Source organism: Rhinatrema bivittatum, chromosome 8, assembly GCF_901001135.1.
Source record: "Rhinatrema bivittatum chromosome 8, aRhiBiv1.1, whole genome shotgun sequence".
NCBI classification, from domain to species: Eukaryota; Metazoa; Chordata; class Amphibia; order Gymnophiona; family Rhinatrematidae; genus Rhinatrema; species Rhinatrema bivittatum.
Genome location: NC_042622.1, coordinates 199208096 through 199233878, shown reverse-complemented (window position 1 = coordinate 199233878; position 25783 = coordinate 199208096). Strand labels below are relative to the sequence as shown.

At 42.8% G+C, this 25783-nt stretch overlaps 1 long non-coding RNA gene across 1 annotated transcript in view; it reads right to left on the bottom strand.

Annotated features, from left to right (window-relative positions):
* Positions 1 to 6933: 6933 nt before the first annotated feature.
* Positions 6934 to 25783, bottom strand: part of LOC115097403 — a 53537-nt gene continuing 34687 nt past the window's right edge. The window contains exons 5-7 of the long non-coding RNA XR_003858273.1: positions 9295 to 9352; positions 7574 to 7641; positions 6934 to 7111 (exon numbers count right to left, since the gene is read on the bottom strand). This is a non-coding gene — a long non-coding RNA (uncharacterized LOC115097403). The remainder of the gene's footprint in view (positions 7112 to 7573; positions 7642 to 9294; positions 9353 to 25783) is intronic.

Below are 25783 nucleotides of genomic sequence, written 5' to 3'. Positions count from 1 at the left end.
TGAGCCGCACGGCTGCTTTTCTGCTGCTTGCTAATTAGGTTCTTTCAACTCTTTGCCCTGCAGAGGTCTAAAAGAATTGGAGTGAATCGAGCCCAGTAGCGTTACACTTCCCTTCCCAGTCACTGTGACCCTGGTTTGAGAGCGCATTATGCAGGTTTCACATGCAGGCAGCAGACTCCTTTTTTTCAGTCCAAGCACCGCGCTTCATTCTCCTTGTTTGCTCGCTTACAGATAAAAACATCTAACAGCCGGCTACCTCCTGTCTGCCCATTACCCTTGGCCTTTCCTGATGAAGCATTCAGATGAAATCCTGCCCATTGAGATCTCTGCTGCCAAGATCCTGGGCAGGATTTTCTGTGACCATCACACCAGAGCTGGCATAGACAGGAGGGAGAATCTTTCAAAGAAGGTTTGATAAACCATCCTTTCTGCCTTCTGAAAGTCAGGCAGCACAATATTCTGCAGGGAGGAAGGAACGGTGTGAGCGTGAGAGCCCTGCTAGAGCCATTTCAGGCAGAAGGGTCCGAAATTGCCAGCATTTTTCAAACCGTAGAGATGATCACCACCGGTGACAGAAAGCCGCAGATAAGATGAGTAATCTGGGGATATTTCTGGCTGCCCGTGCCAAATGCACGAATCATATGATGTGACAGACTGGGAGAAATGTGTCTTCATATTTGTGCTATCAGGAGACCCAACGATGATAGATAGCATGATCAGAACAGAGCAAGAAACAGGTCGAATGTTTCTCTAGAACTAATGAAATGACAAGTAACGGAAAGAAAAGCAGGCATTTGCCATTAAAAAAAAAAAAATGGATCAAATTGTTGTTGCTGTTGATATAAGTGTGGCCTTTTGACACCGTGGACTGTGGGCCGCTTATTAAAAGACTACGAGAAATTAGTGTTGGAGAACAGTATTGTCATGGCTTGCTTCATATTTGTCTGACTGATCCTTTCAAGTGATCTGGGATGACAAATTATCCAGTGTTAAATCATTATCTTGTGATGTCCCTCAGGGGTCCATTTTGATGCCTTATTTATTCGATTTATATTTTTGCACTACTGGCTTCAGTCATTTAGAGCTTGAGATGTAGTTGCCATTTTTCTGCTTTTGATATTTAGGTTGTCGCATATTTAAATCCTGAATCATTAGAGGATAGATTAAGGTACTATCACTGACTTGACCAAATCAGGAATTGTTAGACCAACATAGATTAAAAGTGAATCCTTCTAAACCTGAAGCCATTTGCATCACAAGGAGTCCTAGGCTAGTGTTTGCCCCTGTAATGGTCAACACAGAGATTGTTGTTAAAGAGGTAGTTTCTTTTCTTTGGGGTTAAGATTGACTCCCATCCACCATAATTCAGCAAATTTTGGCACTAGTAAAAACTGTTTTTCTTTATGTGTTATATTAAAAGATTAAAATCATATCTATGCTAACACTAATGCATATATGAATGTCTCATGTTACCTACTGAAGTAGTTTATACCTGGGTCTCCCAGTGGATCAACTTATGAAGACTTCAGTTGCTTCGAAACACAGTTTCTAGATTGATTTTTGGAGCCTGTTAATATGATCTTATCTCACCATTACTAGAAGAACTCCATTGGTTGTCAATACATCCTAGAATTAGATTTAAGATCCTTTCTTTGACATTTAAAGCTTTACACTCAAATCTACCACCTTACCTGATAGATTGATTAGTTCCCTACAAACCCCAGAGAGCTCTTCGTTCATCTCAAAAACAGCTATTGAGATTACCCTCTCTAAGGGGCCGATGCAATACAGTGCGCTCACACGAGCGCTCTGTTTAACCCGCTGTCGGATGTGGGTTAAATAGATGCTAATCCACCCCCTAATGCAATACGGGGATTAGCACCTAGCTCATCACATGCAAATGCATGTAACTGGGTTTAAAAAAGGTTTGTATAAGTTCCTAGAGGATAAATCCATAAACTGTTATTACAGTAATTAATAAGCAATAGTAGCCTGCGATCTATCTAATGTTTGGGTACTTGCCAGGTACTTGTGACTTGGATTGGCCACTGTTGGAAACAGGATGCCAGGGCTTGATGGCATTTCTTATGTTCTTATGTAACTGTAATTAATCAAGTTGACTTGGGAAATAGCCACTGTTTATTACTGGTTTTAGTAGCATGGAATCTATTTAATGTTTGGGTACTTGCCAGGTTCCTATGGCCTGGATTGGCCTCTGTTGGAAACAGGATGCTGGGCTTGATGGAATCTTGGTCTGACCCGGTATGGCGACTTCTTATTTTTTTTTTATGTAAACTGCTTAGATCTTTGTATAAGCAGTATATTAAATATAAATAAACATAAACATTTGTAAATTATGGTATGATATTTAATGACAGGGCTGCTGTAATATCACTTGTTTTAACATGAGTGGATCCCCTTGTTACCTACGAGAACAATGCCTTCATTTCAACATGTTGGCAGTGTGCCTTATCATGCTGTATCACTGTCGAGGGAAGTGGACCCTTGTGTCTGCAGTGTGGTTGGCGCCACCTATTGGGTGAGTTCGCTAGGCCCACATTGGCAGCTGGCAGAGAACCCCATAGGTGGGACCATCTGGAGCTTTGCCTATACCAGCTGCCTCTCCCACAGGTTGAGCCCTTGGATTTTGGTGTCCGGCAGGGCTTAAGTAGGTCCCTAGAGCTATCCAGAGAGAGAGTCCAATCTGAGCAAGAGTCATGGCAGGCAGCAGAAGCAGAATGGGTAAAAGGCTAGAGGTCAAAATCCAGGTAGTCAGTCCGAGACAGACAAGACCAACAGGACAAACAAGGAAGGAAACAAGCTGGACCTGGGAACAAAATGGGTGGACAAGGAACCAAACAAGGAGCAGAGCACAGAGGAGGCCAGGACAAGACAAGGAACCAAGACCAGGAAAACAGAACAAGGCAGAAGGCTAGAAATAGTCAAGGAAAGCAACACCCACTGGAACATGAGGACACTAGGAGACCTGTTGCTGAGGCGAGGGACTGCTCCTCCAATGGGACCTTATAAGGGGAAGGCCTGGTGATGTCATCTGAGGGCACCACGGTTATCTTCCCGTTGCAGGCCCTTTAAGAAAGCACATGAGCATGCATGTGTCTAGCAGAGCTGGGAGGAAAGGCAGTCAGGCGGCATGTGGGGCCATGTGGCGCAGCTGAAGACATAAGCATGGCATTCCTGCCACAGGAAGCCTCGCACTGTGTCAGGGGTTGCCGGCAGTGTTGTCTGAGTGAGGCAGCTCACAGGGCCATCCTGCAAGCCGCTGAATGTAACATATTCTAAATTAGCATGTTGTTACTGTGCAACTGCATATGATGGAAGGTATAATAGTGATCTATTTGAAAAGGCTGACAGATAGAGGGGCCATATCCAAGACTTGCCACCCAGTGATGACTGGAGGACATTCAAAACGGCATGGATTCCACTTTCCATCTCTCTCCCACGCTTCTGTCCCAGTTCAATGGTGATGGGAGAAATTATGGGGAAGATACGGTTCTACAGGTCAATTAGAGAGACATGACTGATGGGAAAATTAATGGAATCATTGATAAAACAAAGGATAGCTCAATATCTTGAATCCAGAGAATTACAAGATCTAAGGCAGCATGGTTTCACCTGGGGTAGGTCTTGTCTGAACCAATCTCATCAATTTCTTTGTCTGTGTGACCAGGGAGTTAGATCAGGGGAGATCACTTGATGTGGTTTACTTAGATTTCAGCAAGACCTTTGACACCGTTCTACATAAACGACTTATAATATCAACAAGCTGAGGGTTCAGAAGTGACTGACTAGGTTAGAAGCTGGTTGGCCTGAAGGCAACAAAGGTAGTGGTTAAAGGAGTTCATTCTGAGTGTAAGGATGGCTAAGCCTCGCTATCCTTGAAAGGTGGAAATTTTCAGTGATGGGATGTTCTGGTGTTATGTTAAATTACTGAGTAATGGTGCGAGTCCATTCTCTCTAGGGTACATCATTGGACCCCATCTATAAAGGTGGCTCCATAAGCCACCAGGAGGGGGCAGCAAGGGCCGTGGGTCTCCTTAACTCCAGGAGGGGACAGGGATTTTATCTTTGCTTTTTCTTGTGCGCTGTGCTCTCAGTCTCTGAAGCTGGTGGGCAGATTCCAGGGGAGGGGGTCCCCCGTAGTCTCCGATGCTCTAGAAAGCATTTGTCCCTAGATCTCAGAGGCAGGACAGCTCGTCTGGGAGGCGGCTGACGTAGTCGTCAAACTTTCCAAGTACAAGAGGAGGATTCTCCAGTTTCTGAGGGGGTTTGAAAGGATAGATTACGTCATTGGGAGCAAGAAGAGGTCTCAGTTTCCTATTAATTGACTCAAATAGCATGAAAATCTGTATTTTTTATTTTTTTTTTGTGCTATAGACTTTGAGACTCTACAGATTGTCTTTCTTTCTATTTTTGTACTTCAAAGCTTTGATATTTATCTACAGTACAGTAAATTAATGTTGTGGAGCTTCACCTGTTGGGCATTCTGATGTTGAGAAGCCTGCCTGAGTGATCCGCTGGGCCTCACAGCTTTACTGTCCCCTAGTGCAAGAATCCTCAACCCGGCAGCATCTGAAAGTTAAGCCCCTTCCCTAGGGAAATATCTACAGCACCTGAACGCAAGTGCCAAATAAAATAAATACTTCTGGGAATGAATGGAAAAAGGGGATTCCATGAGCAAAGGTTCTCTGCAGAGCGCCGCAAGGGGTTGGTTCTGGTCCACATTTATGTAAGCGACGTTGCAGAGGGGCTATCAGGAAAGATGCGTCTCTTTCAGGTGCTAAAACCTGCAATAGTGTGCACACTCTAGAAAGCATTAAAAAAAACACGAGGAGTTATTTAAGGCAGCTTAGGAATGGTCAAGAGGTTGGCAACTAAAACTGAATGCTAAAAAATGTGGAAGGTCCTGCCTTTGGGTAGAAGAAACGCAATGGTAGGGCTACGAAACAGGGGAAAGAAGTGCTGCTGCACATGAGATGGATCTGGGGGTTATCATACCAGACGATCTAACGATGGCCAAACAGCAGCAAGAGCCAGGGGGGGATGTAAGGTCAAAGTAAAAAAATTCTTTCATGCTGTCAGTTTTACAATGGATGTGTCTGTAACACCACCACCCCCCCTCCCGAACAGTCACCCCGAAGCAAAGTGCCCCCTTACAGTGGTCCTTACATGGAGTATCAGACTGAGCCTTATAAAGAGTCTCGCTCTCTCTCTCACAACATACGTGTGGCAGCTGAGGAAAATTTGGAGTTATGGGAACTCCCTGCCCCTTTTCCACCTACTTTTTCTGGCACACATACCTCAACGTACACACGCCCTTCCCGGCTATTTCAAATTCACATAGCTCCTGCACGGCCCACTTGCGCGCATATGTGGCCATTTTTTGTGTGCAAGGCTTTTAAAACCTACCTTTATGTTTCTGTGGTATATTGCATATGAAAACTCTTCCCCCTCCCCCCCTCCTGTACCGTGTGCGCTGAATGCTGCACTTGCTAGAGTCATGCCTAGACTGACTGCCTAGACTGACTGCCAAAGTCTTACAAACAGACCACATCATTTAGAAAGCTGAAGAACAGGGAGAAAGGGAAACCTTTAAGAGCCGGAAGGAGAACTGGGAGGAATCACCAGGCCCTAAGCAGGCGTACACTAAGTGCCGGGTGTAAGGCTCATGGAACTAGTTGTGCATCTTCTAAGTCCCAAAGTTTGCACTTTTTTTTTTTTGTCCATCACCAAATTTAATCCTGAGGCAGAAGGTGCTATTTCAGATTTGCGCAGGTAAATCATTTGCAGGTTTTCCTTTCAGGTTTTTTTTTATTGCACAGTAATGGGCAGGTAAAACAGACTTTATTTAGATTTATATTCCTCTTTTCACACTTTTTTTCAACGCTTCAAAGCGGATTACATTCAGGTACGGTAGGTATTTCCCTATCCCCAGAGGCTTTATAATCTAAGGGGGTCATTTTCCTTCCGTATCGCACGCGAAAAGGGTGGTGCTATTGGGTGCGAAAGCCGGCAGCGATGACACCGCGGTGGTGTGATCGCTGCCGGCTTTCGCAGGCCCCCCGCTTCGCCTCGCCCCCGTTACCGCCAAATTCAGGGAGCTCCGCGAAGTTAGAAAATCCAGGCCCTAAGTTTGTATCTGAGGCAATGGAGGGTAAAGTGGCTTGCCCACTGCTCTAACCTCTAGGCTGCTCCTTCCCCCAGCCAGTCCATTGCAGGGAGGGGAATCTTGACATTTATCCGCCAGAGCTTCTCCCGAATCTCAGTTCAGTGCTTTAACCCCTAAGCCACTCCTTTTTATTTAGGATTTGGGATGGCCTCCTGCACTAAAGCATTATTTCGCTAGCGCCTCATCAGCCACAAAGAGGCTATTTTTGTGGCGAGTGGCCTGCGCTTTTTCCGCTCCATTTCCACAGCAGTTTCTCAGAACAAATACCAAGCAAAGACCGGAGGAGAGAAGAACATCATCTCCTGTAAATATTTACTGTATTTCTACTTTAAAGGCCGGATTGATGGGTGTATCATCTGCTTGTTATCCTGTATGTGTTTGACGCACAAATGGATTTCTTTCTCATTAACCTTGTGGCTATGGATCATAAATTCAAGAACTGTACGGACTGTGTTTAGGTTACAGCAATGGATAAAACTCATATTTACGTAGTCATGGTGATAGTAAAAGCAATCAATTCCTTTCTGGTTCCATATTTTATTTTGTGAAAAAAAAAATGGTATATATGTTCTGCCTCTGGCAGGATAATATAGTGCTTTTCTAGCAAGACTTAATTTTAATGAAATGGAACATTCTAATTCTAGCTAAATTAAATTTACCAAATCTTTGATTCAATTTAAAAAAAAAAAAAAAAAGTTGAAAACTCAGTTACATGGCGATAGACAGACTTGCAAGCAGAGTCTATATATTATGGCGTGGGGGGGGGGGGGGGGGAGTCTTAGCTCACATGCATTTCATAAGGACATAAGACATGCCATGCTGGGTCAGACCACTTCTTGGAAGTACCCAGCAGATCCTGAGTAGGAAATCCTGTTACTCACTCCAAATCTTCCTGTGCTGGACTGGGGGGAGGAGATGGGGGATCTGAAATGAAATAAGCAAACCAAGTAGGTGATAAACTTTCCGATACAGTTAATCAAATCCAAGATTTATTCTGCGATCATAAAAAAATCTTCTTTACTTTGTAGTTGTGCATGTACTGTAAGACAATGTTAGCATAAGCTGTGTATTGACATTGGTTACATTTGTGAGATTTTATATTTACTATTATTATTCTCCCATCCATTTGGCATGGAGAAGGCTGCAGGCAAATTTTTGTTCGGTTCATTTTTTTTCCATCTTTTGGCCCATTTTTTTGGCTGAATTTCATTTTGGGGTTTCCTTTCATTTGGTTTTTTTCTTTCCAGTTATTTGTTTCGGGAAATAACATTCACCGTTTCAGAAATAGTGCTTTCCATTTCCCAAAATGTATAACTCACAAATGTTTGGATTTTTTGGAGGCATTATATATTCGCTTTGGGAAAAACAAACTGAAATGAAAATGACCTGATTTGATTTGGATTCCCCATTCGTTCTTGCTTTCTTAGTTATGTTTCTTCCTTTGAAGTGCTGATCTGCAGCAGAACATGAAAAATGATCAAAATGAGTAATGTGTGAGACATAGAAAAACCTGCTTGCCATGTTGTAGCTTAGGTCCCACTGTCTCAGGTCTTGATCTGATATGCCAGGCTGCTTCTATCCTACCTTGCACAGTAGAATTGGATGTGCATAGCTGACCAGGGTTGTCACCTAATCAAAGTAAAACTTGACTGAAGTGAGGCAGTACCGAGTTTGCCCCATCCTAGGACTTCCCAAACTTGTCCCGGTAACCCCAGAGTCAGTTGGATTTTCAGGATATGCATATGCATGAGATCTATTTGCATAGACTGGGTTTTCAATATATGCAGATTTATCTTATGTATATTGATTGCAGGTATTGTGGGGTGGGGGGGGGGGGGTCACCATCCAGGTTTGGGAATCCCTGCACTAATTCATCTAATAAATGTAATGCCTGATTTCCTTAGAAAAATTGTTACTAAAGTACAAAGACGTATTGGGGAAATTCCAGGTCTAGCCCATGGTTGACCTGGGCTAGCCAGCATCCCTGCAGTCGGCTTGGATCCCCTTGTCTTAAAAATGGTTATTTGGGGGTGGGGATGGAGAGGTTGGTGCAGATGAGGTTTTGGTTTTTTTTCACTCTGCAATCACATTCTTTCAGCAGGCATCCGGAGACCCGGGGTGTTACCTTCCAACCACTAATGACTCAGTTCATTGAGAAATGTCAAAAATAGAAATGAACTAATAGTTGGCTGGAGAAAGGGGATCTGGTTTTGACTCAGAAGTGGCTTGAATGGTCTGGGTCCAGAAATACCCTCTCTTCTTGGCTTGGTCTGCAGTGTCCCAATATACACTAAGAGCTAACTAAAGCTGCAGCAGCACATGGTAGCGACCAGGGCTGGGCTTCCCAATCCTGTTCTGGGGTCCCCACAGCCAGTTGGGTTTGCAGGATACCCACAATGAATAGGCATGAGATAAGTTTGATATATACTGGGTTTCTAACGTATGCACATTTATCTCATGAGTTGTCATTCAGGATATTCTGAGGACCTGACCTGCTGTGTAGGCCCCAGGTCAGATTTGGGAAACATTGGGGTACGCTTTTCCAGTGGTATTAATTTTTTGCTTTTTCATGTTGTCTTCCACATTACAATTCATTCATTTTTACTTCTGCAATTCAATTCCAGGGGGACTGTGTTTGACATTACAGTATCAAATAATTGCCTCAGATTCATGGGCCTTCTGGCAGCCTCCTGAGGACAACGAACAGACAAAAAAAAATAGGTCAGATAACATTTTGTTTGAGACCATGCAGACTCTGATCTTTAAAGTGCTCACGTGATACTGTACCATACTCCCAGCTAGAAAGATAAACCTGCAGAAATGTGACAAATGCTTGAATAGGTTAGGCTTTCATGGAGGAGTTTCTGTGCAGATGGAAAGTTCATTCCTGCTCATATCAGTTTGTCAATATTCTTTGGGCATTATCTTGGGGGTTACATTCAACTGACAACACATTTCCTGCTGTGCAGAGGTACCAGTGAGTTTGTGCAAGCAATTAGCCGAAAGAGATGCGACTATTAAAAAAAAAAAAAAAAAGCAGCCTCAAAAACAACTTACTCCTTGAATAAAAAAAAGTCAGCCACCCTCACAGCTCGGTCCTTACTTACCCGAATAGCTTTCCGGGGAGGGTTTACTCACTCATGGAGTCTACACTGAAAACTCCATCTGCAAGTGTAAGAATGGGAGAGAAAACAATCCTTTTGTTTGAACACATTCCCAACAAATACCAGCAGCGGGTCTGTATCAAGGGAAACACTTTGCCCCCATACTTCAAGGTGATCAACACAATACAGCACAATCCCCACCACCACCACCAAATGGATCATCTTCAGATCTGACTTGTTTGAGTGGGTGCTTATTACCAGAATCTGAGAACCAAGATCCCAATTCACTAAGGGGTCCATTTTCAAAGGATTTAGGTGCCTAACCATGGGAGTTAGGCATCTAAATCTGCCTCTTTGAAGACTGACTAAGGCTGAGTGCCTACATTTATGTCTGCCTTCAGCAGGCACTTAAATTTAGATTCTAAGACATGGGTAACTACGGGGGCAGAGTTAGGACAGGGAAAAATTAATTAGGCACTTAGAAGTAGATTTTAAGAGCCGCGCACATGTGCGTGCATTTGCCAGCATGCGCACATGGATGCGGCAATTAAGAACATAAGAACATACTGGATCAGATCAAGGGTCCATCAAGCCCAGCATCCTGTTTCCAACAGTGGCCAATCCAGGCCATAAGAACCTGGCAATTACCCAAACACTAAGAAGATCCCATGCTACTGATGCCAGTAATAGCAGTGGCTATTCCTTAAGTCAACTTGATTAATAGCAGGTAACACGCGTGTTTTTAAAACAGCTGTTTGCATGCATATGTGCACATGATTTCATTTTGATACGTACATATGTGTGCAAATGCCGCCTTGCTGGCGGAAGTAGGGGGGGATTTTACTAGATGTGCGCCAATGCAATTACCTCTTTTTTCCCAGATTGTTCCCAGTTCGCCCCAGTAAAGGAGAGGACTTCCTAACCCCCCCCCCCCCCCCCATAGCTAACTTGCCTCTCCTTTTACTTTATTATCCCTGACTACCATATTTTTCTTTATTTTACAACTTACACGCCATCCATAGCAGAAGTAAAGTTAAACGATAGGGGATCCCCGGCGCACGCTTCTGCACGTAAAGACTTACACGCAGACTTCATGGTGCAGTTCCGGCCCACCTATGTCCCGCCCATGCCCTGCATAGACCACTCCCACACCCCACCCCTTTTGGTGAAAAATGTTTTGCGCACATACCGGGGGGATACACGCATACCCGCGCTGGTTTTAAAATCCACACGGCGTGCGTCGCACCGAGTCATGCGCATATCTTCCAGCTTCGTTGTGCATAGCGTTTTTAAAATCTACCGGTTAGTATTGATTTTCAGCTCTGGGCACCTAACCTAGGTTCCTAAATCTGGGCAAATGAATTGCAAGATTAAAATGTAAGCTCCTAAGTTTTAGGTACCTAAATATAAGTGAATGTTTTGCTAAAAATTAGGAACCTAAATTTAGGGTTACCTGAATTAGGTGCTGAGCATTTTTCGAAAATGAACCTCCATCATTTTTCTCCCATTCTGAGTTTATGGGAAAAGACTTTAATGAATCAGTGCTTTATTTTTTATTTTTTAATGCACAGCAATTCTAAAGGGGAGTTGTTTAAACGCACTGCTTTCCAGGACTGAAGTATTGGAGGCTTCCTGAGCCACAGAAACAGAGAAATAGGCCATATGTTCTTTTTCTTCTGTCATTTCTAATCTGCCCATCCACATCAATCTGCCCATCAGTTTACAAATCCCGAGTCTACCCTCTTTCACCTGCATCCCATAACTCCTCATTCTTGAGCTTCCTTTCCTTTGAAAGAGGATCACCTCCTGTGCATGGAAACCATTGAGAAATTTTAATGTCTGTATCATATCTTCCCTATCTCGCCTTTCCTCTAGGGTGTATATGTTTAGATCTTTACATTTATCGCCATACATTTTAGAGTGAAGACCACTGACCATTTTAGTAGCCTCCCTCTGGACTGACTCCATCCTGTCTATATCCTTCTGAAGGTGCGGTCTCCAGAATTGTACTCAGTATTCCAAGTGAGGTCTCACCAGGGACCTATACAGGGGCAGTATCACCTCCCTTTTCTGCTGACCATTCCTCTCCCTATGCAGCAAAGCATCTTTCTGGCTTTTACCATCGCTCTATCCACCTGTTTGGGCATCTGAAGGCCATCAGATACAATTATCCCCAGATCCTGCTCGTCCTTTGTGCTCAGAAGAAATTCACCTCCCTTTGGTTTTTGCATTCTAAATATATTACTCTGCATTTTTTTAGCATTAAATCTTAGCTGCCAGACCTTAGACCATTATCATGTTGTCTTCCACATTACAATTCATTCATTTTTACTTCTGCAATTCAATTCCAGGGGGACTGTGTTTGACATTACAGTATCAAATAATTGCCTCAGATTCATGGGCCTTCTGGAAGCCTCCTGAGGACAACGAACAGACAAAAAAATAGGTCAGATAACATTTTGTTTGAGACCATGCAATATTCCAAATAAGCTCTCACCAGGCCCTTTTTTTTAGTATTAAATCTTAGCTGCCAGATCCTAGACCATTCTTTGAGCTTCACTTGATCCCGTTTCATATTTTCCTAACCTACGTGGCCTTCTACTGATGCAGATTTTGATATCGTTGGCATAAAGAAAAACCTTTGCCAACAATCCTTCAGCAAAGTTGCTCACGAAAATGTTGAAAAGAATCAGCTCAAGGACTGATCTCTGAGACACAGCATTAGTAAAGCCCCCCCCTCCTGGGAGTAAACTCCATTTATCACTGCCCTTTGTTGCCTCCCACTCAGCCGGTTTCTAGCCCAGTCACTCTAGCGCCCTTTAGCTCAGCTTCTCTACTTTCCCACTGAAAGACCTCCCATAGCATTTGGTACAAAAAACATCAGGAATATTTATTACACGTGTCCCTATAGACAAGTCTCCAACTGTGGCCTTTGAGCGATGGAGCTCGCTTGTCCATACCCCAAAACTCTTACACAAGTTTGAAACAAGCCCTCGATGATTATGATACCATACAGGAAACATATAGTAGAATATTGTGCCACTAAGATAAAATAATTTCCCACTCAGAATCTGCTTTAGTAAGTGGAAACCATAAAAACAAGGAACCAGACAACTGGAATGAAGTGAATTTGTTCAGATTGGTTGTTCCATGCTCAGGTCTTCATGCTGTCTTCCCGCTACCCTGACTGGAACCGTTTCCATGAAGTGAGCCTTGCAGCGGTTCTTTAATACTGGATGCTTGCTGTCAGTACCGTATGGAAACCACTCGAGAGATAAGCATTAGCTGACTTGTAGATTGCCTTTCAGACAGAGGCAGAAGACAGCATGTCTCACTGCAACTTTCAAGTCCAATTTAGTTAAATCATTTTTCCCCATAGCAAGTAATCCTTACTGACTATTGTACAGTATTAAAGCCAAGGTCATGCATTTTTGTGTGTCAGTGCATTAAAAATGCACCGTTTTTTATTTGTGTAGCGTAATCCATATCACTACTGAAGCTAGAATGTGCACCTTTCTTTCCTTTTTCTTTGACCCAGAAGTTTTCCTCCTGCTCTTTTCAGCTTTCAGCTCAGTCGGAACCAGGGCTTGGCTTTAGTACCATGAGCCTTCATTGGCAACCACCTGGGGATGTCCCCTATTTTATATCCCCTCCCAGTCATCTAGATGGGCATCACTGTGACAGCCCTCAGCTGGGGGCCATGCACCAGGGCTCTTTCTGGAACCCTGCATTCTTCCCTCATCCTCTTCTACCTGTTGGGTATTGAGGGAAGTGCAAGGAATGGTAATAGGTTCTTGATGTTGCTTCTACAGTATCTATTTAATGTTAGTTCAATAAGTCCTTAATGTTTTCTACCCATCTTCTAATGGTCTTCCTTTGGCTTTCCTTCTACCATATCTATTTCATTTTGGTTCAATAAGTCCTTGATGTTATCTACCCTTCTTCTAATGATCTCCTTTGGCTTTCCTTCTACAATATCTACTTAATATTGGTTCAGTAAGTCCTTGAAGTTATCTACCCATCTTCTACTTGGTCTTCCTCTGGCTTACCATCTATTTTGTTGTCGTATGTAAGCTTTTGGGGCAGCTTATTCCAGGGTATTCAATATAAGATGGCCAAAACTATGTATAAATCATTTTCTGATATTCTGTAGAACTGAAGTCTTCTTATGGCAAATCTCTTCATTTTTTATTCTGTCTCTTCATATCACTTCTACTGCTCTTCTCAGACATCTCATTTCTGTTTTCATTCATGGATTGATGTTAGGATTCATGTTTGGCAATAACAACAAAATGTTGGTATAAAAATAGTCTTGAAAAAATTGACTTTGGTACTTTAATGTCTATATTTGTATTGGAGTGAGGATGCCATCTTTCCTAATACTTGACTTGCTTTAACACATTTTGTATTGATTTCTCTATGTAACTTTCCATGTTTTGTTATGGCCCTCCAAGATACTTAAATTCATTTATTTGTTTGAGTTGTGTCCTGTTTAACATTATCATACAATCTTGGGCCCTAACTCTGGGCACTGGATGTCACCATAGTGCAATAACTATGACTTTCTTCCCCAGAGGCTGTGAATGCTGCCTCTGCAACATCTCTAATCCAGGCTGATCTGAATTAGGCATCAAACCTAGATTCCTCCAGGACACTGTCATTGAACCACCGAGCTAGACCAGGAAAGTGTACAATTCTTTCACCGTTCTTTGGAAGCTAGGCTGATAGTAATTTGTATTTTTGTAATATGTTACAACATCCTGGATTGTGATTGTTAAAAGAAAACCCAATGAGTTGAGGGGCAAGGATCATTGTTCCTGCTGAGTCCTAAACAGCAGAAAGCATTAGATGTCACTTTCAAACACTGGCTGGCACTCCCTCCTTCCCTGCGGCTGAGAGTGCTATCACTTTTATAGCAACCCCAGCTCAGGTCAGCCTGATGGGTGGAAGTAGGATCTGGGAATCAAATCCAGGTCCCCCTGCAAAGCACAGGAGGAAAGCAGTTCCAGGCACTGCACACCGTGACATAAGTGGGATTTAGAATGCACGCACGTGTCAGGTTCTGAAGAGAGCTGGTGTCCGTGGCTCCCTTATTGAGGAAAGTCACTGGAATGACTAGATTGGGGTTTTATTCATGGAAAATCTCCTGGGGGTTACCAATGAAGGCCTCCATATTATCTCAACTTCAGGACCTCTCTCTTTCATCTCCACCCTCCCTCCCTCTCCTCCCCCATCATAAATGGCTGTGAGTGGGGATGGGGCAAATTCCAACTGGGCTGAAGGTTCAGATCTGCAGAAGGGCAAGCCAGACCTACAGAGAAAGCCGATCACTGGAAACAATTGCCTATGGAGGCCTTGTCACTTTCAAAAGGAGAACAGTCTAGAAATAAACTATGAAATAGGCAAGAAGCTTCTGTTTGCATTATACTCACTAGTGTTGCACTTTGCTTTGCTATCACAGCATTTTTGCTCCAGTGAATTACTTGGGGAAGGAAGCTGGAGTTGGAAATCTCTTTACATTGGAGCCCCAATACAGGGCTCTGCACTGACTGGATTTTTCTGATCCACTCTCAGTCCAGTGAGTTGGTTCCTCCAGCCCCCTCCTGTGGAAGTGTCAGGATGTCTGAACTGTAAGGTCAAGAGTAAGTGCTTCCTACAGGTGGCATTTCTCAGTATCCTTTTCATGCCTATTGGGGCTTTTTAATCTTACACTTAGCCTCTCAGGTACTGCCTCATAAGGATAACTTTATTCTCGGGACACACCCAGTCAGCCTGGTTTTCAGACTATCCACATGAATACGTATAAGACAGATTTGTATGCAAATTTACCTCATCCATATGCATTGTGGGTATTCTTAAAACCCACTGGCTGGGTGTGGCTTAAGAACTGGGTTATGAACCATTGGTGACAGCAATAATAATATCTATCACCTTCTGGCACTCTTAGACATTTGCAGCACCATAAAGTAGAGATAAATATTCAGGCTTGTTAACACCCTGCTCAAAAGAGCTTACGATCAGGGATGGTGACTTTTAAACCTGCGCACATTTGTCTGCCCACGCCCAGGGACGTGGCCATTTTATAACATACGCTCATGTTATAAAACAGCTTGACCGCGCGGACATGTGCACGCAAGTTTAAGTGAATGTGCGCCTACGCACGCAAGTGTCGCTTCTACCGCATAAGTGGGAGGGGGGGGGGGGCTTTTAAAAGACACGCGAGCTGACGCCATTACCAGTTAAATTAACCACCAAATTAATTGTCCATGCCAATCAATGGTTTACTAGTTCGCTTTACTCTTAGGAGAGCTTTGTTAAACTAATTCTTCCTCTTTCAATTGTCCTGTATTGTAATCCCTGTTCATTGTAACTTTCTTTCTTCTAGTTTTTGGTTTCCCCCTGGTTATACTGTAAACCGATACGATAAGACTTTGTCTTGAGCATCAGTATATTAAAAGAATTTAAATAAATAAATAAATACGTTTTCCCAGTTCTCTCAGGTGAGGGATAGGCTTCCAAATCTCCCTAGTTTAATAGCCTCCCTTCTCCCCTGTTAGTCTCGACCCTTAAAACCCTGGCGAGCTGTGTATATTTTTTGTTTTATAAGTTACGCATCATCACAGCAGGAAGAAAGTTACGCGGCAGGAACCCCCGAAGCATTTACACGCAAATTTCAAGTTGAAACCCAGGAACATCCGTGCCCCACCCCTTTTAAAAACTTTTCATTTGTGCGCGCAGCAGAAAGCACGCGCACATCTGGGCAGTTTTTAAAATGCTGTGGGCGAACACCGGCCTGACATTTTTTGCATTTCATAATTTTGGTGTGAGTCAGGCTTTTAAAATTCACCTCTAAGCGAGTACCTGATGCAGTGTGAGATAAAGAGGTCGATATTCAGTGCCATTTGTCTTCCAAAGTTTGGACTTAGTTGGACATAAGGGCAGGATCTGAAAATCCTGCTACCTTGACCGGCTCTGTCAGCTAAGAAGTTATCCGGCTAACTCAGGGAAGGGCAAAGATATTCCTGGGCGGAGTCTGCTATCTGGATAAGTTAGCCCGATAAAAGCCAGATTTTAGCATCATCTGGCAAACATAGGGCCTGATTTACTAAGGCTTTCTCCCATTTTGTGTCTATGGGAAACATGCTTGGTAAATCGGGCCCATAGTTAGATAACATTAGAGCATCCAAACAGCTGTCTGAAAATTAGCCTGACTTTAAGATAGCCAAGGATATTCAGAAATGTGCTCCTACTGCTGAATATCCCTGCAAAGTTACCTGGATATGTTTATCTGGCTAACTTTGCTAGCTGGCCAGCGGCTGAATATGGACCTCCTAAAGACTTGCCTAAGGTTGCCAATAGAGGAAGTGGGATTTGAACCCAGCTCATTGCTCCAACCACTAGGCCACGCCTTCTCTGGTATTTAGCAAAGACAAGAAGGCTTTGTTTTATTTAAGCTGACATCTCATCCTAGGTAGGTAGAAATAAGGGACCCGGGTCTTTTAGACTTTATCTGCACAGTACAGTCGACAGGTTAAGTTTATTTTCTTTTTAGGAGTTCCTCCTTAGAATCTGCTTGACTATCCGGTAAGTGACCAGACTTGGTAACTTGCTGAAGACTTCCCATTGTCACAACTCTCTCCAACCACGCAGTGCTGCAGTGCTGCTATCCTGCTAAGTGGTAACAATGCCTGCTCTTGCGTTGTGTAGGGGCTGCTGAAATCATGTGCACTGAACTCAGTAAGCAGCAAATGCCCAAGCTCCCTCTCTCTTCCCTCTTAACCTCACTCTCTATATTAACTCATGTGGATTGGTTAGTGGTTTGACACAATTGCTTTTTACAGTGTCAATGTGGAAGTTTTGAGCAGAAATAATTAACCTTAGGCTACATAGGAACTAGTAAGTGTTTAGTCTGTGTTTTGGGGAAAACCCCAGAAAATTCCTTTCCTGCTAGGAGAAAGTTTATTAAGGTAACACAGAAGATGTTGCCAGAAAACGAGCACTTGTTCCTCCCAGCTTGCCCATGTCTTCTATGCAGTCACGGGTCTTCCTCCATCTGTGGGTCTTCTCTGTCCCTCTGCCTCTGAAGTCCCTTTGTATCTGCCCCATGCTTGCCTGAATTCTACCACTGTTTGGCTCCTATCACCTCCGCTGGAAGCCCGTTCCAGGTGTCCAGCACCTTCTCAGCAGAGCCAGCAGAAATGTGCCACACATTAACCTAGGTGCGCAAACCATCAAGGCTCTTATCAGTTTTTGTCCTTCTCTGTTATTTGTTTAAGACAGCTCCAACTGATGCAGAAAAAAGTTTGCTATTTGGGAACACAGAAAACTGCATTCATTCATTTCAGATAATTCCATTTAGAGGATCGCTCCCTAACTGGCAGGCCTAGGGTCAATCTTTTTCTGATTGCGATTGTAAAAGTTAGAAAGATGTGGACTGCAGCTGCATTCAGGGGCAGCTTACAAAGTTTATGGGTTTTCCTTGAAAAAATGTGCAGGTAAACATGAGAACCACTGCTATTGCAGTCTTGTTGCACTGCTGTTAGTGTTAGAGGGTCTTTTTTTTATTTTACCATAAAACAGAGATTTAGCCTGGTGTAGTGATTCCCAGAACTGGTCTTTGAAATTTTGCTGCCTGGAATAAACAACATATGTAAATCAGTTCAGGTGTTAGACCATGCATATGCAAATATGCACAATGAATATTTAGTGTGGATATCCTGAAAACCAGGCCTTGTACTGACAACAAGTATCCTGCATTAAAGGACCAATGCAAGGCTGATTTCATAGAAACGGTTCCAGGTAGGTGATAGCAGGAAGACCTGAGCATGGACCTGCAAAATCAGAACCAATTTCCATCATTCCAGTTGTCTGGTTGTTCGTTTTTATGGTTTCCACTTATTGTAATTGTGTTAAAGCAGATTCTGAGTGGGAAATTATTTTATCTTAGTAACACAATATTCTACTATATGTTTCATGTATGGCAACATAATCATCGAAGGCTTGTTTCAAACTTGTGTAAGGGTTTGGGGATATGGACAAGCCAACTCCGTCCCTCAAATGCCACAATTGCAGATTTGTCCCTAAGGACACGTGTAATAGATATTCTTAATGTTTCGTGCACCAAATGCTATGGCAGGCCATTCAGTGATGAAGCAGAGGAGCTGAGCTACAGGGCTGTAGAGTGAATGACTGGACTAGAAACCGGCTGAGTGGAGGGCGACAAAAGGTTATGGTAAACGGAGCTCACGCCGAGGAGGGTGGTGTGACTCAGGGATCGGGCTTTGGGCCGGTTCTTTACGACATTTTCATGAGCAACATTGCCAGAGGGTTGTCCTGAAGAGTTTGTCTTTTTGCCGATGATATAAAAAAATCTGCAACAGAGTAGACAGCTAATAAGGTGAGGAAAATATGAGGAGGGATCCAGTGAAACTCGAGGAATGGTCTAGGGTCTGGCTGCTAAGATTTAATGCTAAAATATACAGTTATACTTTTAGGGTACAAAAACCGAAGGGAGAGGCACAATATCGGGGGTTAAATTCTTCTCAGTTCAAAAGAAGAGCAGATTCACATCTGATGATCTCAAAGTGGCCAAGCAGGTAGCTAAAATGACTGCATAAGCCAGAAATGTGCTTGGCCGCATAGGGAGATGATATTGCTCCTTTATAAGTTCCTGGTGAGACCTCATTTGGAATACTGCATGCAGTTCTAGAGACTTCAAAAGGATATCAATAGGATGGAATCGGTCTAGAGGGTGGATCATAAGATGTTCAGTGATCTTTGTTCTAAAGCAAATGAGGACAGACTTAAAGATCTAAACGTACTGTATACCTGGTTTTTATTGTTCTTTATTGTTCCCCGGGAATTTTTCAGAGTTTATTGTGATAAGAACAAAAACAGGAGAAAATCAGCTGAAAAAAAAAATGATTCATTATTTTTCTGGGTAAATATTGGAGTTTATGTTGGTGGACAGAAGCCAGGACCATAAAACATTAGCAGATTTTCCCCACCCATCCACTCAGCAACATCCCCATCTCTGTCCCTAATCCCTTGCCTTGCATGCCCTTCTCTCTCTCCTCCCACCTCACTGATAATCTCCCTCCCTCTTCCCCCCATTCCTTCATCCTTACTGGTGGTGGCTCCAGGCTTCTCCTCTCTCCTTCAGCAGCCGCTTACGGAGGCTCCCGCGCTCTGCAGCACTAAACTTCTGCTTTTGTGCGGGGCCAGGGAGCCTGCCGGGAAGTGCTTCTGGTGGACAGGGCTTGTGTGAAATGTAGCCACAGCACCAGAGAGCAGGCACTCTGGCCGCTTGGAGGGTGAGGAGCTGGAACCTGAAATACGGCACTGGAGGGTGAGCGCTTTCACTGATGGGAGGTGAAACCTAAAACACAGCATGCGCTTTGGCTCACGCTGGCTTCCAGCAATGCCGGAGGCCTCGAAACACTGCATTTTACTCAGCCTTAAATGTAAGGTGAATATCAGTTTAAACTGAATGTCATCTTTGGAAAAAATGTGGGAATTTACGGGTGAAAATCAGTTGAAACTGAAAATGAAGGACCCTTTGTATACCCTAGAAGAAAGGTGAGATATGATAAAGACATTTAAATAGCTCCAAGGTTTCCATGTTCAGGAGGGCCTCTTGCAAAAAAAAAAGGAGGCTATTAGATTTGACATACTGGGTCAGACTAAAGGTCCATTAAGCCCAATATCCTGTTTCCAACAGTGGCCAATCTAGGTCACACGTACCTGGCATGATCCCAAGAGGTAGATAGATTCCAAGCTGCTTATCCCATATGTAGTGGATTTCTACAACTCCACCTTAATGGTTTATAGACTTTTCCTCCAGAAATCTGTCCAAACCTTTTTTTCCAATATAATTTCTATTCCAAATACACAGAATAGAAACCATAATACAACCACAGGTATATAGTTGAAGAACTGCTCAAATAATACAAAGGAACAGATAATGCACATAATCAATGTGTAAGTGACGGACAGGCACCGCACAGCAAAAACACCAAAAACAAAAGCATGATGTATAAGGAATGTACAAGGATGAAATTAAATTACAAGCCAGGTCATATAATATAAGCGTCCTAGGACCCTCTAAGGAGATGACAACCCTCCACAGAGGGGGAAAGGAAAGACTGTAATGTACCATGGTATGACAAATGAAAAAAATATATATATGTGTAATATAGTATCAAGATGGTGGAATAAAGCAGATCACGACCCATGCCTCCGAGTCTGACTAGTTGCTTGTGAGTCTTGTGTTTTATGTGGAGGGATGCAAATGTCCCACATCAAGGTGTCCCATAGCTCGTCTCCACTGGAGATAAGGAGTCCACGTCCTGTCAAATTTGGGTATTTGTTTGTGCTTTTGAGCTGTTATCTGATACATCACACTCATATTGTCTAACTTCTGGAGTAAGGAAGATTTAGTAGGCACAGTAGCTTGTTTCCAGTATAGCGCCAAGAGGCACCGGGCCCCCAAACAAAGTTGATTAATAAGGGTACTTTCGAACCGAGAATCGGCAACCGGTGCATTTAACAGGCCCTGCACCGGAGTCAATACCACTTGTTTCTTTATTGTACACAAAATAATATCCTGGACATCCAACCATAGACGTCTAACGTGACTACATTCCCACCACATATGCAGGAACGTGCCCCGCTGTCCACATCCCTTCCAGCACTCATCAGAAGCACATAAGTGGGCTTTATACAACCGACTTGGAGTGAGATGCCACCTAAACAAAAGTTTATACCCATTTTCTGTTAGAGAAGAAGACACCGAGGAGCCCTTGGTGTATAAAAAGATGTGAGCCCACTCCTCCTCAGACAATTTGAGCCCTAAATCACCTTCCCATTTAGACACATACCGAGGCTGTTGGGACAACGAGTTCTGTAATAGGGCATATATTATTGATAAACCACCCTTTAAGCGATCAGCTAAGGCACACCACCCTTCAAATTATTTATTTATTTATTTATTTATTTTTGGTTTTTATATACCGGAAGTTCCTGTATAATATACATATCACTCCGGTTCACAGATAACAGAGATAACTATCGCCGAGATGGCGGTTTACATGGAACATATAGAACAGTTAATCTATTATAAAGTAGAATACAAACTAAGATCTACTAAGAACACATAAATAAAGCAAATAAACATTACAAAATTGCTGTGGGATGGGAGGGTTGTTATTCTTCCTGCTCTTAGCTCTCTGGGAAAGCTTGTAGGAAGAGCCAAGTCTTGAGTTTCACTTTGAACGTGGAATGGCACGGCTCAAGGCGGAGGTCTGGTGGTAGTGAGTTCCAGAGCGAAGGGCCCGCTGTGGATAGTGCGCGTTTCCTCAGGGAGGATTTTGCTGGTTGGGTGATCATTCTGTTCTGATATGCCCTTCTGGTTGGCTTTTTAGAAGTGTGTAGTTGGAGCTGGAAGGTTAAGTTGAGTGGAGAGATGCTCTGTAGGGCCTTATGAATCATCATGCTGGTTTTGAACTGTATCCTGTATTTAATGGGGAGCCAGTGGAGATGCTGGAGGATCGGGGTGATATGGTCCCTTTTTTTGGCATTGGTGAGAATTCTTGCTGTGGCATTCAAGACCATCTGGAGGGGTTTGGTGGTGCAGGCGGGAAGGCCCAGCAGGAGTGAATTGCAGTAGTCCAATTTCGGGAGAATGATGGCCTGGAGTACTGTGTGGAAATCCCTGTAGCGGAGAAGTGGCTTTAGTTTCTTTAAAACTTGTAATTTAAAGAAGCATTCTTTTGTGGTGTTATTTACGAATTTGTTGAGGTTGAGTCTGTTGTCTAGGAGTACACCCAGATCTCTGACTTGAGGAGAGGTGGTGTATCCTGAGGTGTCTAGAGGATTGCAGGCGGTGGTTGGGGCAGATTGTTCCGGAGCTATTATAAGAATTTCCGTTTTGTTTGTGTTTAGGACTAAGTTGAGACTGGCTAGTAGATCGTTGATGGTTGAGAGGCATTTATTCCAGTAATCCATGGTTTTGTGTATAGTATCCGTTATAGGGATGAGTATTTGTATGTCATCCGCGTATAGAAAATGGATTAGATTGAGGTTAGTAAGTAGATGACAGAGTGGGAGGAGATAGATGTTGAAGAGGGTGGGGGAGAGTGAGGATCCTTGTGGTACCCCCATTTTGGATTGAATGGGGTGGGACTCCTTGTTGTTTATCTTGACTTTGTATGTTCTGTTCTCAAGGAAGGATTTAAACCAGTTGAAAGCTGCTCCTGTTATGCCGATGTCTGTTAGCCGTTGTAGTAGGCTAGAGTGGTTCACGGTGTCGAACGCTGAGGAGAGATCCAGAAGTGCGAGGAGGCAAGGTTGGCCTTTTTCCAGAAATTGCGATCTTCCCTTATCTATGTCCTCTTTCATATGCTCCCGTCGGATAAATTGTTGTAATTGATAGTGAGAATAATAAGCGGAAGGCGGAAGTTGGTAAACTTCCTGCAATTGGGAGAATGTCATGAAGTCAGTACTACCTCTGATTTTAGCCACAGTGGTAATACCTTTATGCCTCCACTCCCGAAAGAGTGCAGAGTCCCATCCCGGAGAGAAGGAGGCATGATGAAATAAATGGGTATTCAAAAAATAACGTCTCGTTCCTACCAATAAAGTTTTCCATCGGACCCAGGACTGTAGGATAGTTTGTAATGGTAAAGAGAGACATCCCATAATCTTCAAAGATTTCTTAGGTTGCCATATTAAGGCTTGAATGGGAATAGAGCCCAAGTGAGCCTGTTCAATATCTACCCATCGGGGTTTCTCACCACATCTATGCCACGCCAATATCACAGCTAATTGAGCAGCAGCGTAGTACCATTGCAGGTTTGGGACCAAACCTTTTTTAAATGCAGCTACACTAACCTCTTTCACCACATCTGCTGGCAACGAATTCCAGAGCTTAATTAGTGTTGAGTAAAAAATGTTTTCTCTTATTAGTTTTAAATGTATTACTTAGTTACTTCATTGTGTGTCCCCTAGTCTTTGTAATTTTTGAAAGAGTAAACAACCAATTAATGTTTGTTTATTCCATTCCACTCATTATTTTGTAGACCTCTATCATATCTCTCCCCTCAGCCATCTCTTCTCCAAGCTGAAGAGTCCTAACCTCTTTAGCCTTTCTTCATAGGGGAATTGTTTCATCCCCTTTATCATCTTGGTCGCCCTTCTCTGTACCTTTTCTTATTCTGCTGTATCTTTCTTGAGATGTGGTGACCAGAACTGCACAAAATACTCAAGATGAGGTAGCACCATGGAGCGATACAGAGGCATTATGATATTCTCTGTTTTATTCTCCATTTCTTTCCTAATAATCCCTAGCATTCTATTTGCTTTCTTGGCTGCTGCACACTGAGTAGAATATTTCAACGTATTTTCAGTGATAACACCTAGATCCTTTTCCTGATTAGTGACTCCTAATGTGGAACCTTGCATTTTGTAGCTATAATTTGGGTTACTCTTCCCTAAGTGCCTCACTTTGCACTTGTCTACATTAAATTTCATTTGCCTCTTGCATGCCAAGTCTCCCAGTTTTGCAAGGTCCTCTTACAATTTTTCATAATCCTCTTTGATTTATCAACTTTGAATAATTTTTGTGTCATCTGCAAATTTGATCTCCTCACCTGTTGTCCCCATTTCCAGGTTTTTTATAAAAATATTAAAAAGCAGAGGTCCCACAACAGATCCCTGGGGCACTCCACTATTCACCTTTGTCCACTGAGAAAATTTACCATTAGCTCTACTCTCTGTTTCCTGTCTTTTAACCAGTTGGCAATCCACAACAGGACACAGCCCCCTATCCCATGAAATTTTAATTTCCTAAGAAGTCTCTCATGAGGGCCTTTTTATGAAATGTTTTCTGGAAATCCAGGATAGTCAGAGTGCGCCTACAAGTTGCATGGTGAAAGTCATGGGTCGCTCTTGTGTATCCTTGGGAATGTCAGAGTTTGAGATTTGTTTTCTTTGAACGATGGTTATATTACAGTTATCAGTTTTAGTTTTCAGGTGTTCTTTACAAATAGGAGTCTAACCTGCATTATAGGCAGGAAGTGTCCATCTGTACGTGACTCAGTATTGATGGGGAAAGGGGGCAGTCAGAAGGAGTGGGGACTGTAACGAGCGCCATTGACCTGGTTGTGTACAACCTGCGGGAGTATAGATTGCATTCCTGTTACACATGTATTACTCTAGAAACAAATGAATAACCTTTTCCACACCCACTCAACCTACTAGAAAGCAAAGTCAGTAATTCCATAGAATAAAATACCACAGGTAATGTTTTGATCTTTCTGGTTCCAGAGCGTTATTACCTACCCAATCCCAGGAATAGTATTATTTATCTCTCAGAAGAAAAGGCCAGTATCTGTCCTCATGACCTGCATGCCCAAACATTATCTTTTTATGTAGCTGTAGATAATTGTCAAAACCTAAGAAAAATCTCTTTCATCCAAACTTTCTGGGCTTAATTTAGTTTGTAGCAGTATGTTTTTGTTTTTTTCAGGAAGAGGCATGAATGTCATGGGAATTACTCTTCTGCCCTGTAGCAGCTGCAGTCATTTTTACCAAAGTCATAAATAAAAGAAAAAAGTACTACATTGAAGTGAACTTCTTCCTCTTAATTTCTTTTTCCTTTATCTATATAATTAAGTGCTACGTCACAAAATCTAATCTTTCACAAGGTTCATTTTTTTTTAACTCTTTATTTTATTTATATTCAAACAACCAACAAGGACTAAATTGCACAGGTTGGAAAAACAAATAAGTGTGGGAGTAGCTTGCTTGTTGCGGCGGTTACTACCCTGAACCAATCAAGCCTGATACTTCACTTTGAATACATATACAGCGCAGCTCACTGCTTCAATGGCAGGGGAATGAAGAAAAGAGGATTTATATTCACACAACAACCAACAAGGACTAAATTGCACAGGCTGGGTAAACAAATAGGTGTGGGAGTAGCTTGCTTATTGCGGCAGTTACTACCCCTAACCAATTAAGCTTGATATTTCACTTTGATGCAGCTCCAGCACTGCTCTCTACATCAGTGGCAGGGGTGGAAAGAAATTAGAACCAAAAAGTTACCAATAAGGGCCCTGAACTTAGCAGTCAGAGTAACAGATAAGTATGAGAAAAATAAGTATGAAAGCTTGCTGGGCAGACTGGATGGGCCATTTGGTCTTCTTCTGCCATCATTTCTATGTTTCTATGTTCTATGTATTTAACAAATTTTTAGGCATAGAGAATTTAAATACAAATCAACAGTCAAATCCAGCAGGGGTTCCCAGCAGAGTCAAGCAATCAAAGACCATAGTTCCTTAAATCAAATAAGGAAGAAAACCATCCTCTCACAAGTGGTACGCACTTCAAAACTCTGTTAAACAAACATAGGTACAGGTTGGCCATAATATTGATGGTATAAATCCCAAACAGCACTATACTTAAAGGACTGACCCTTCAAACCATATCAGAG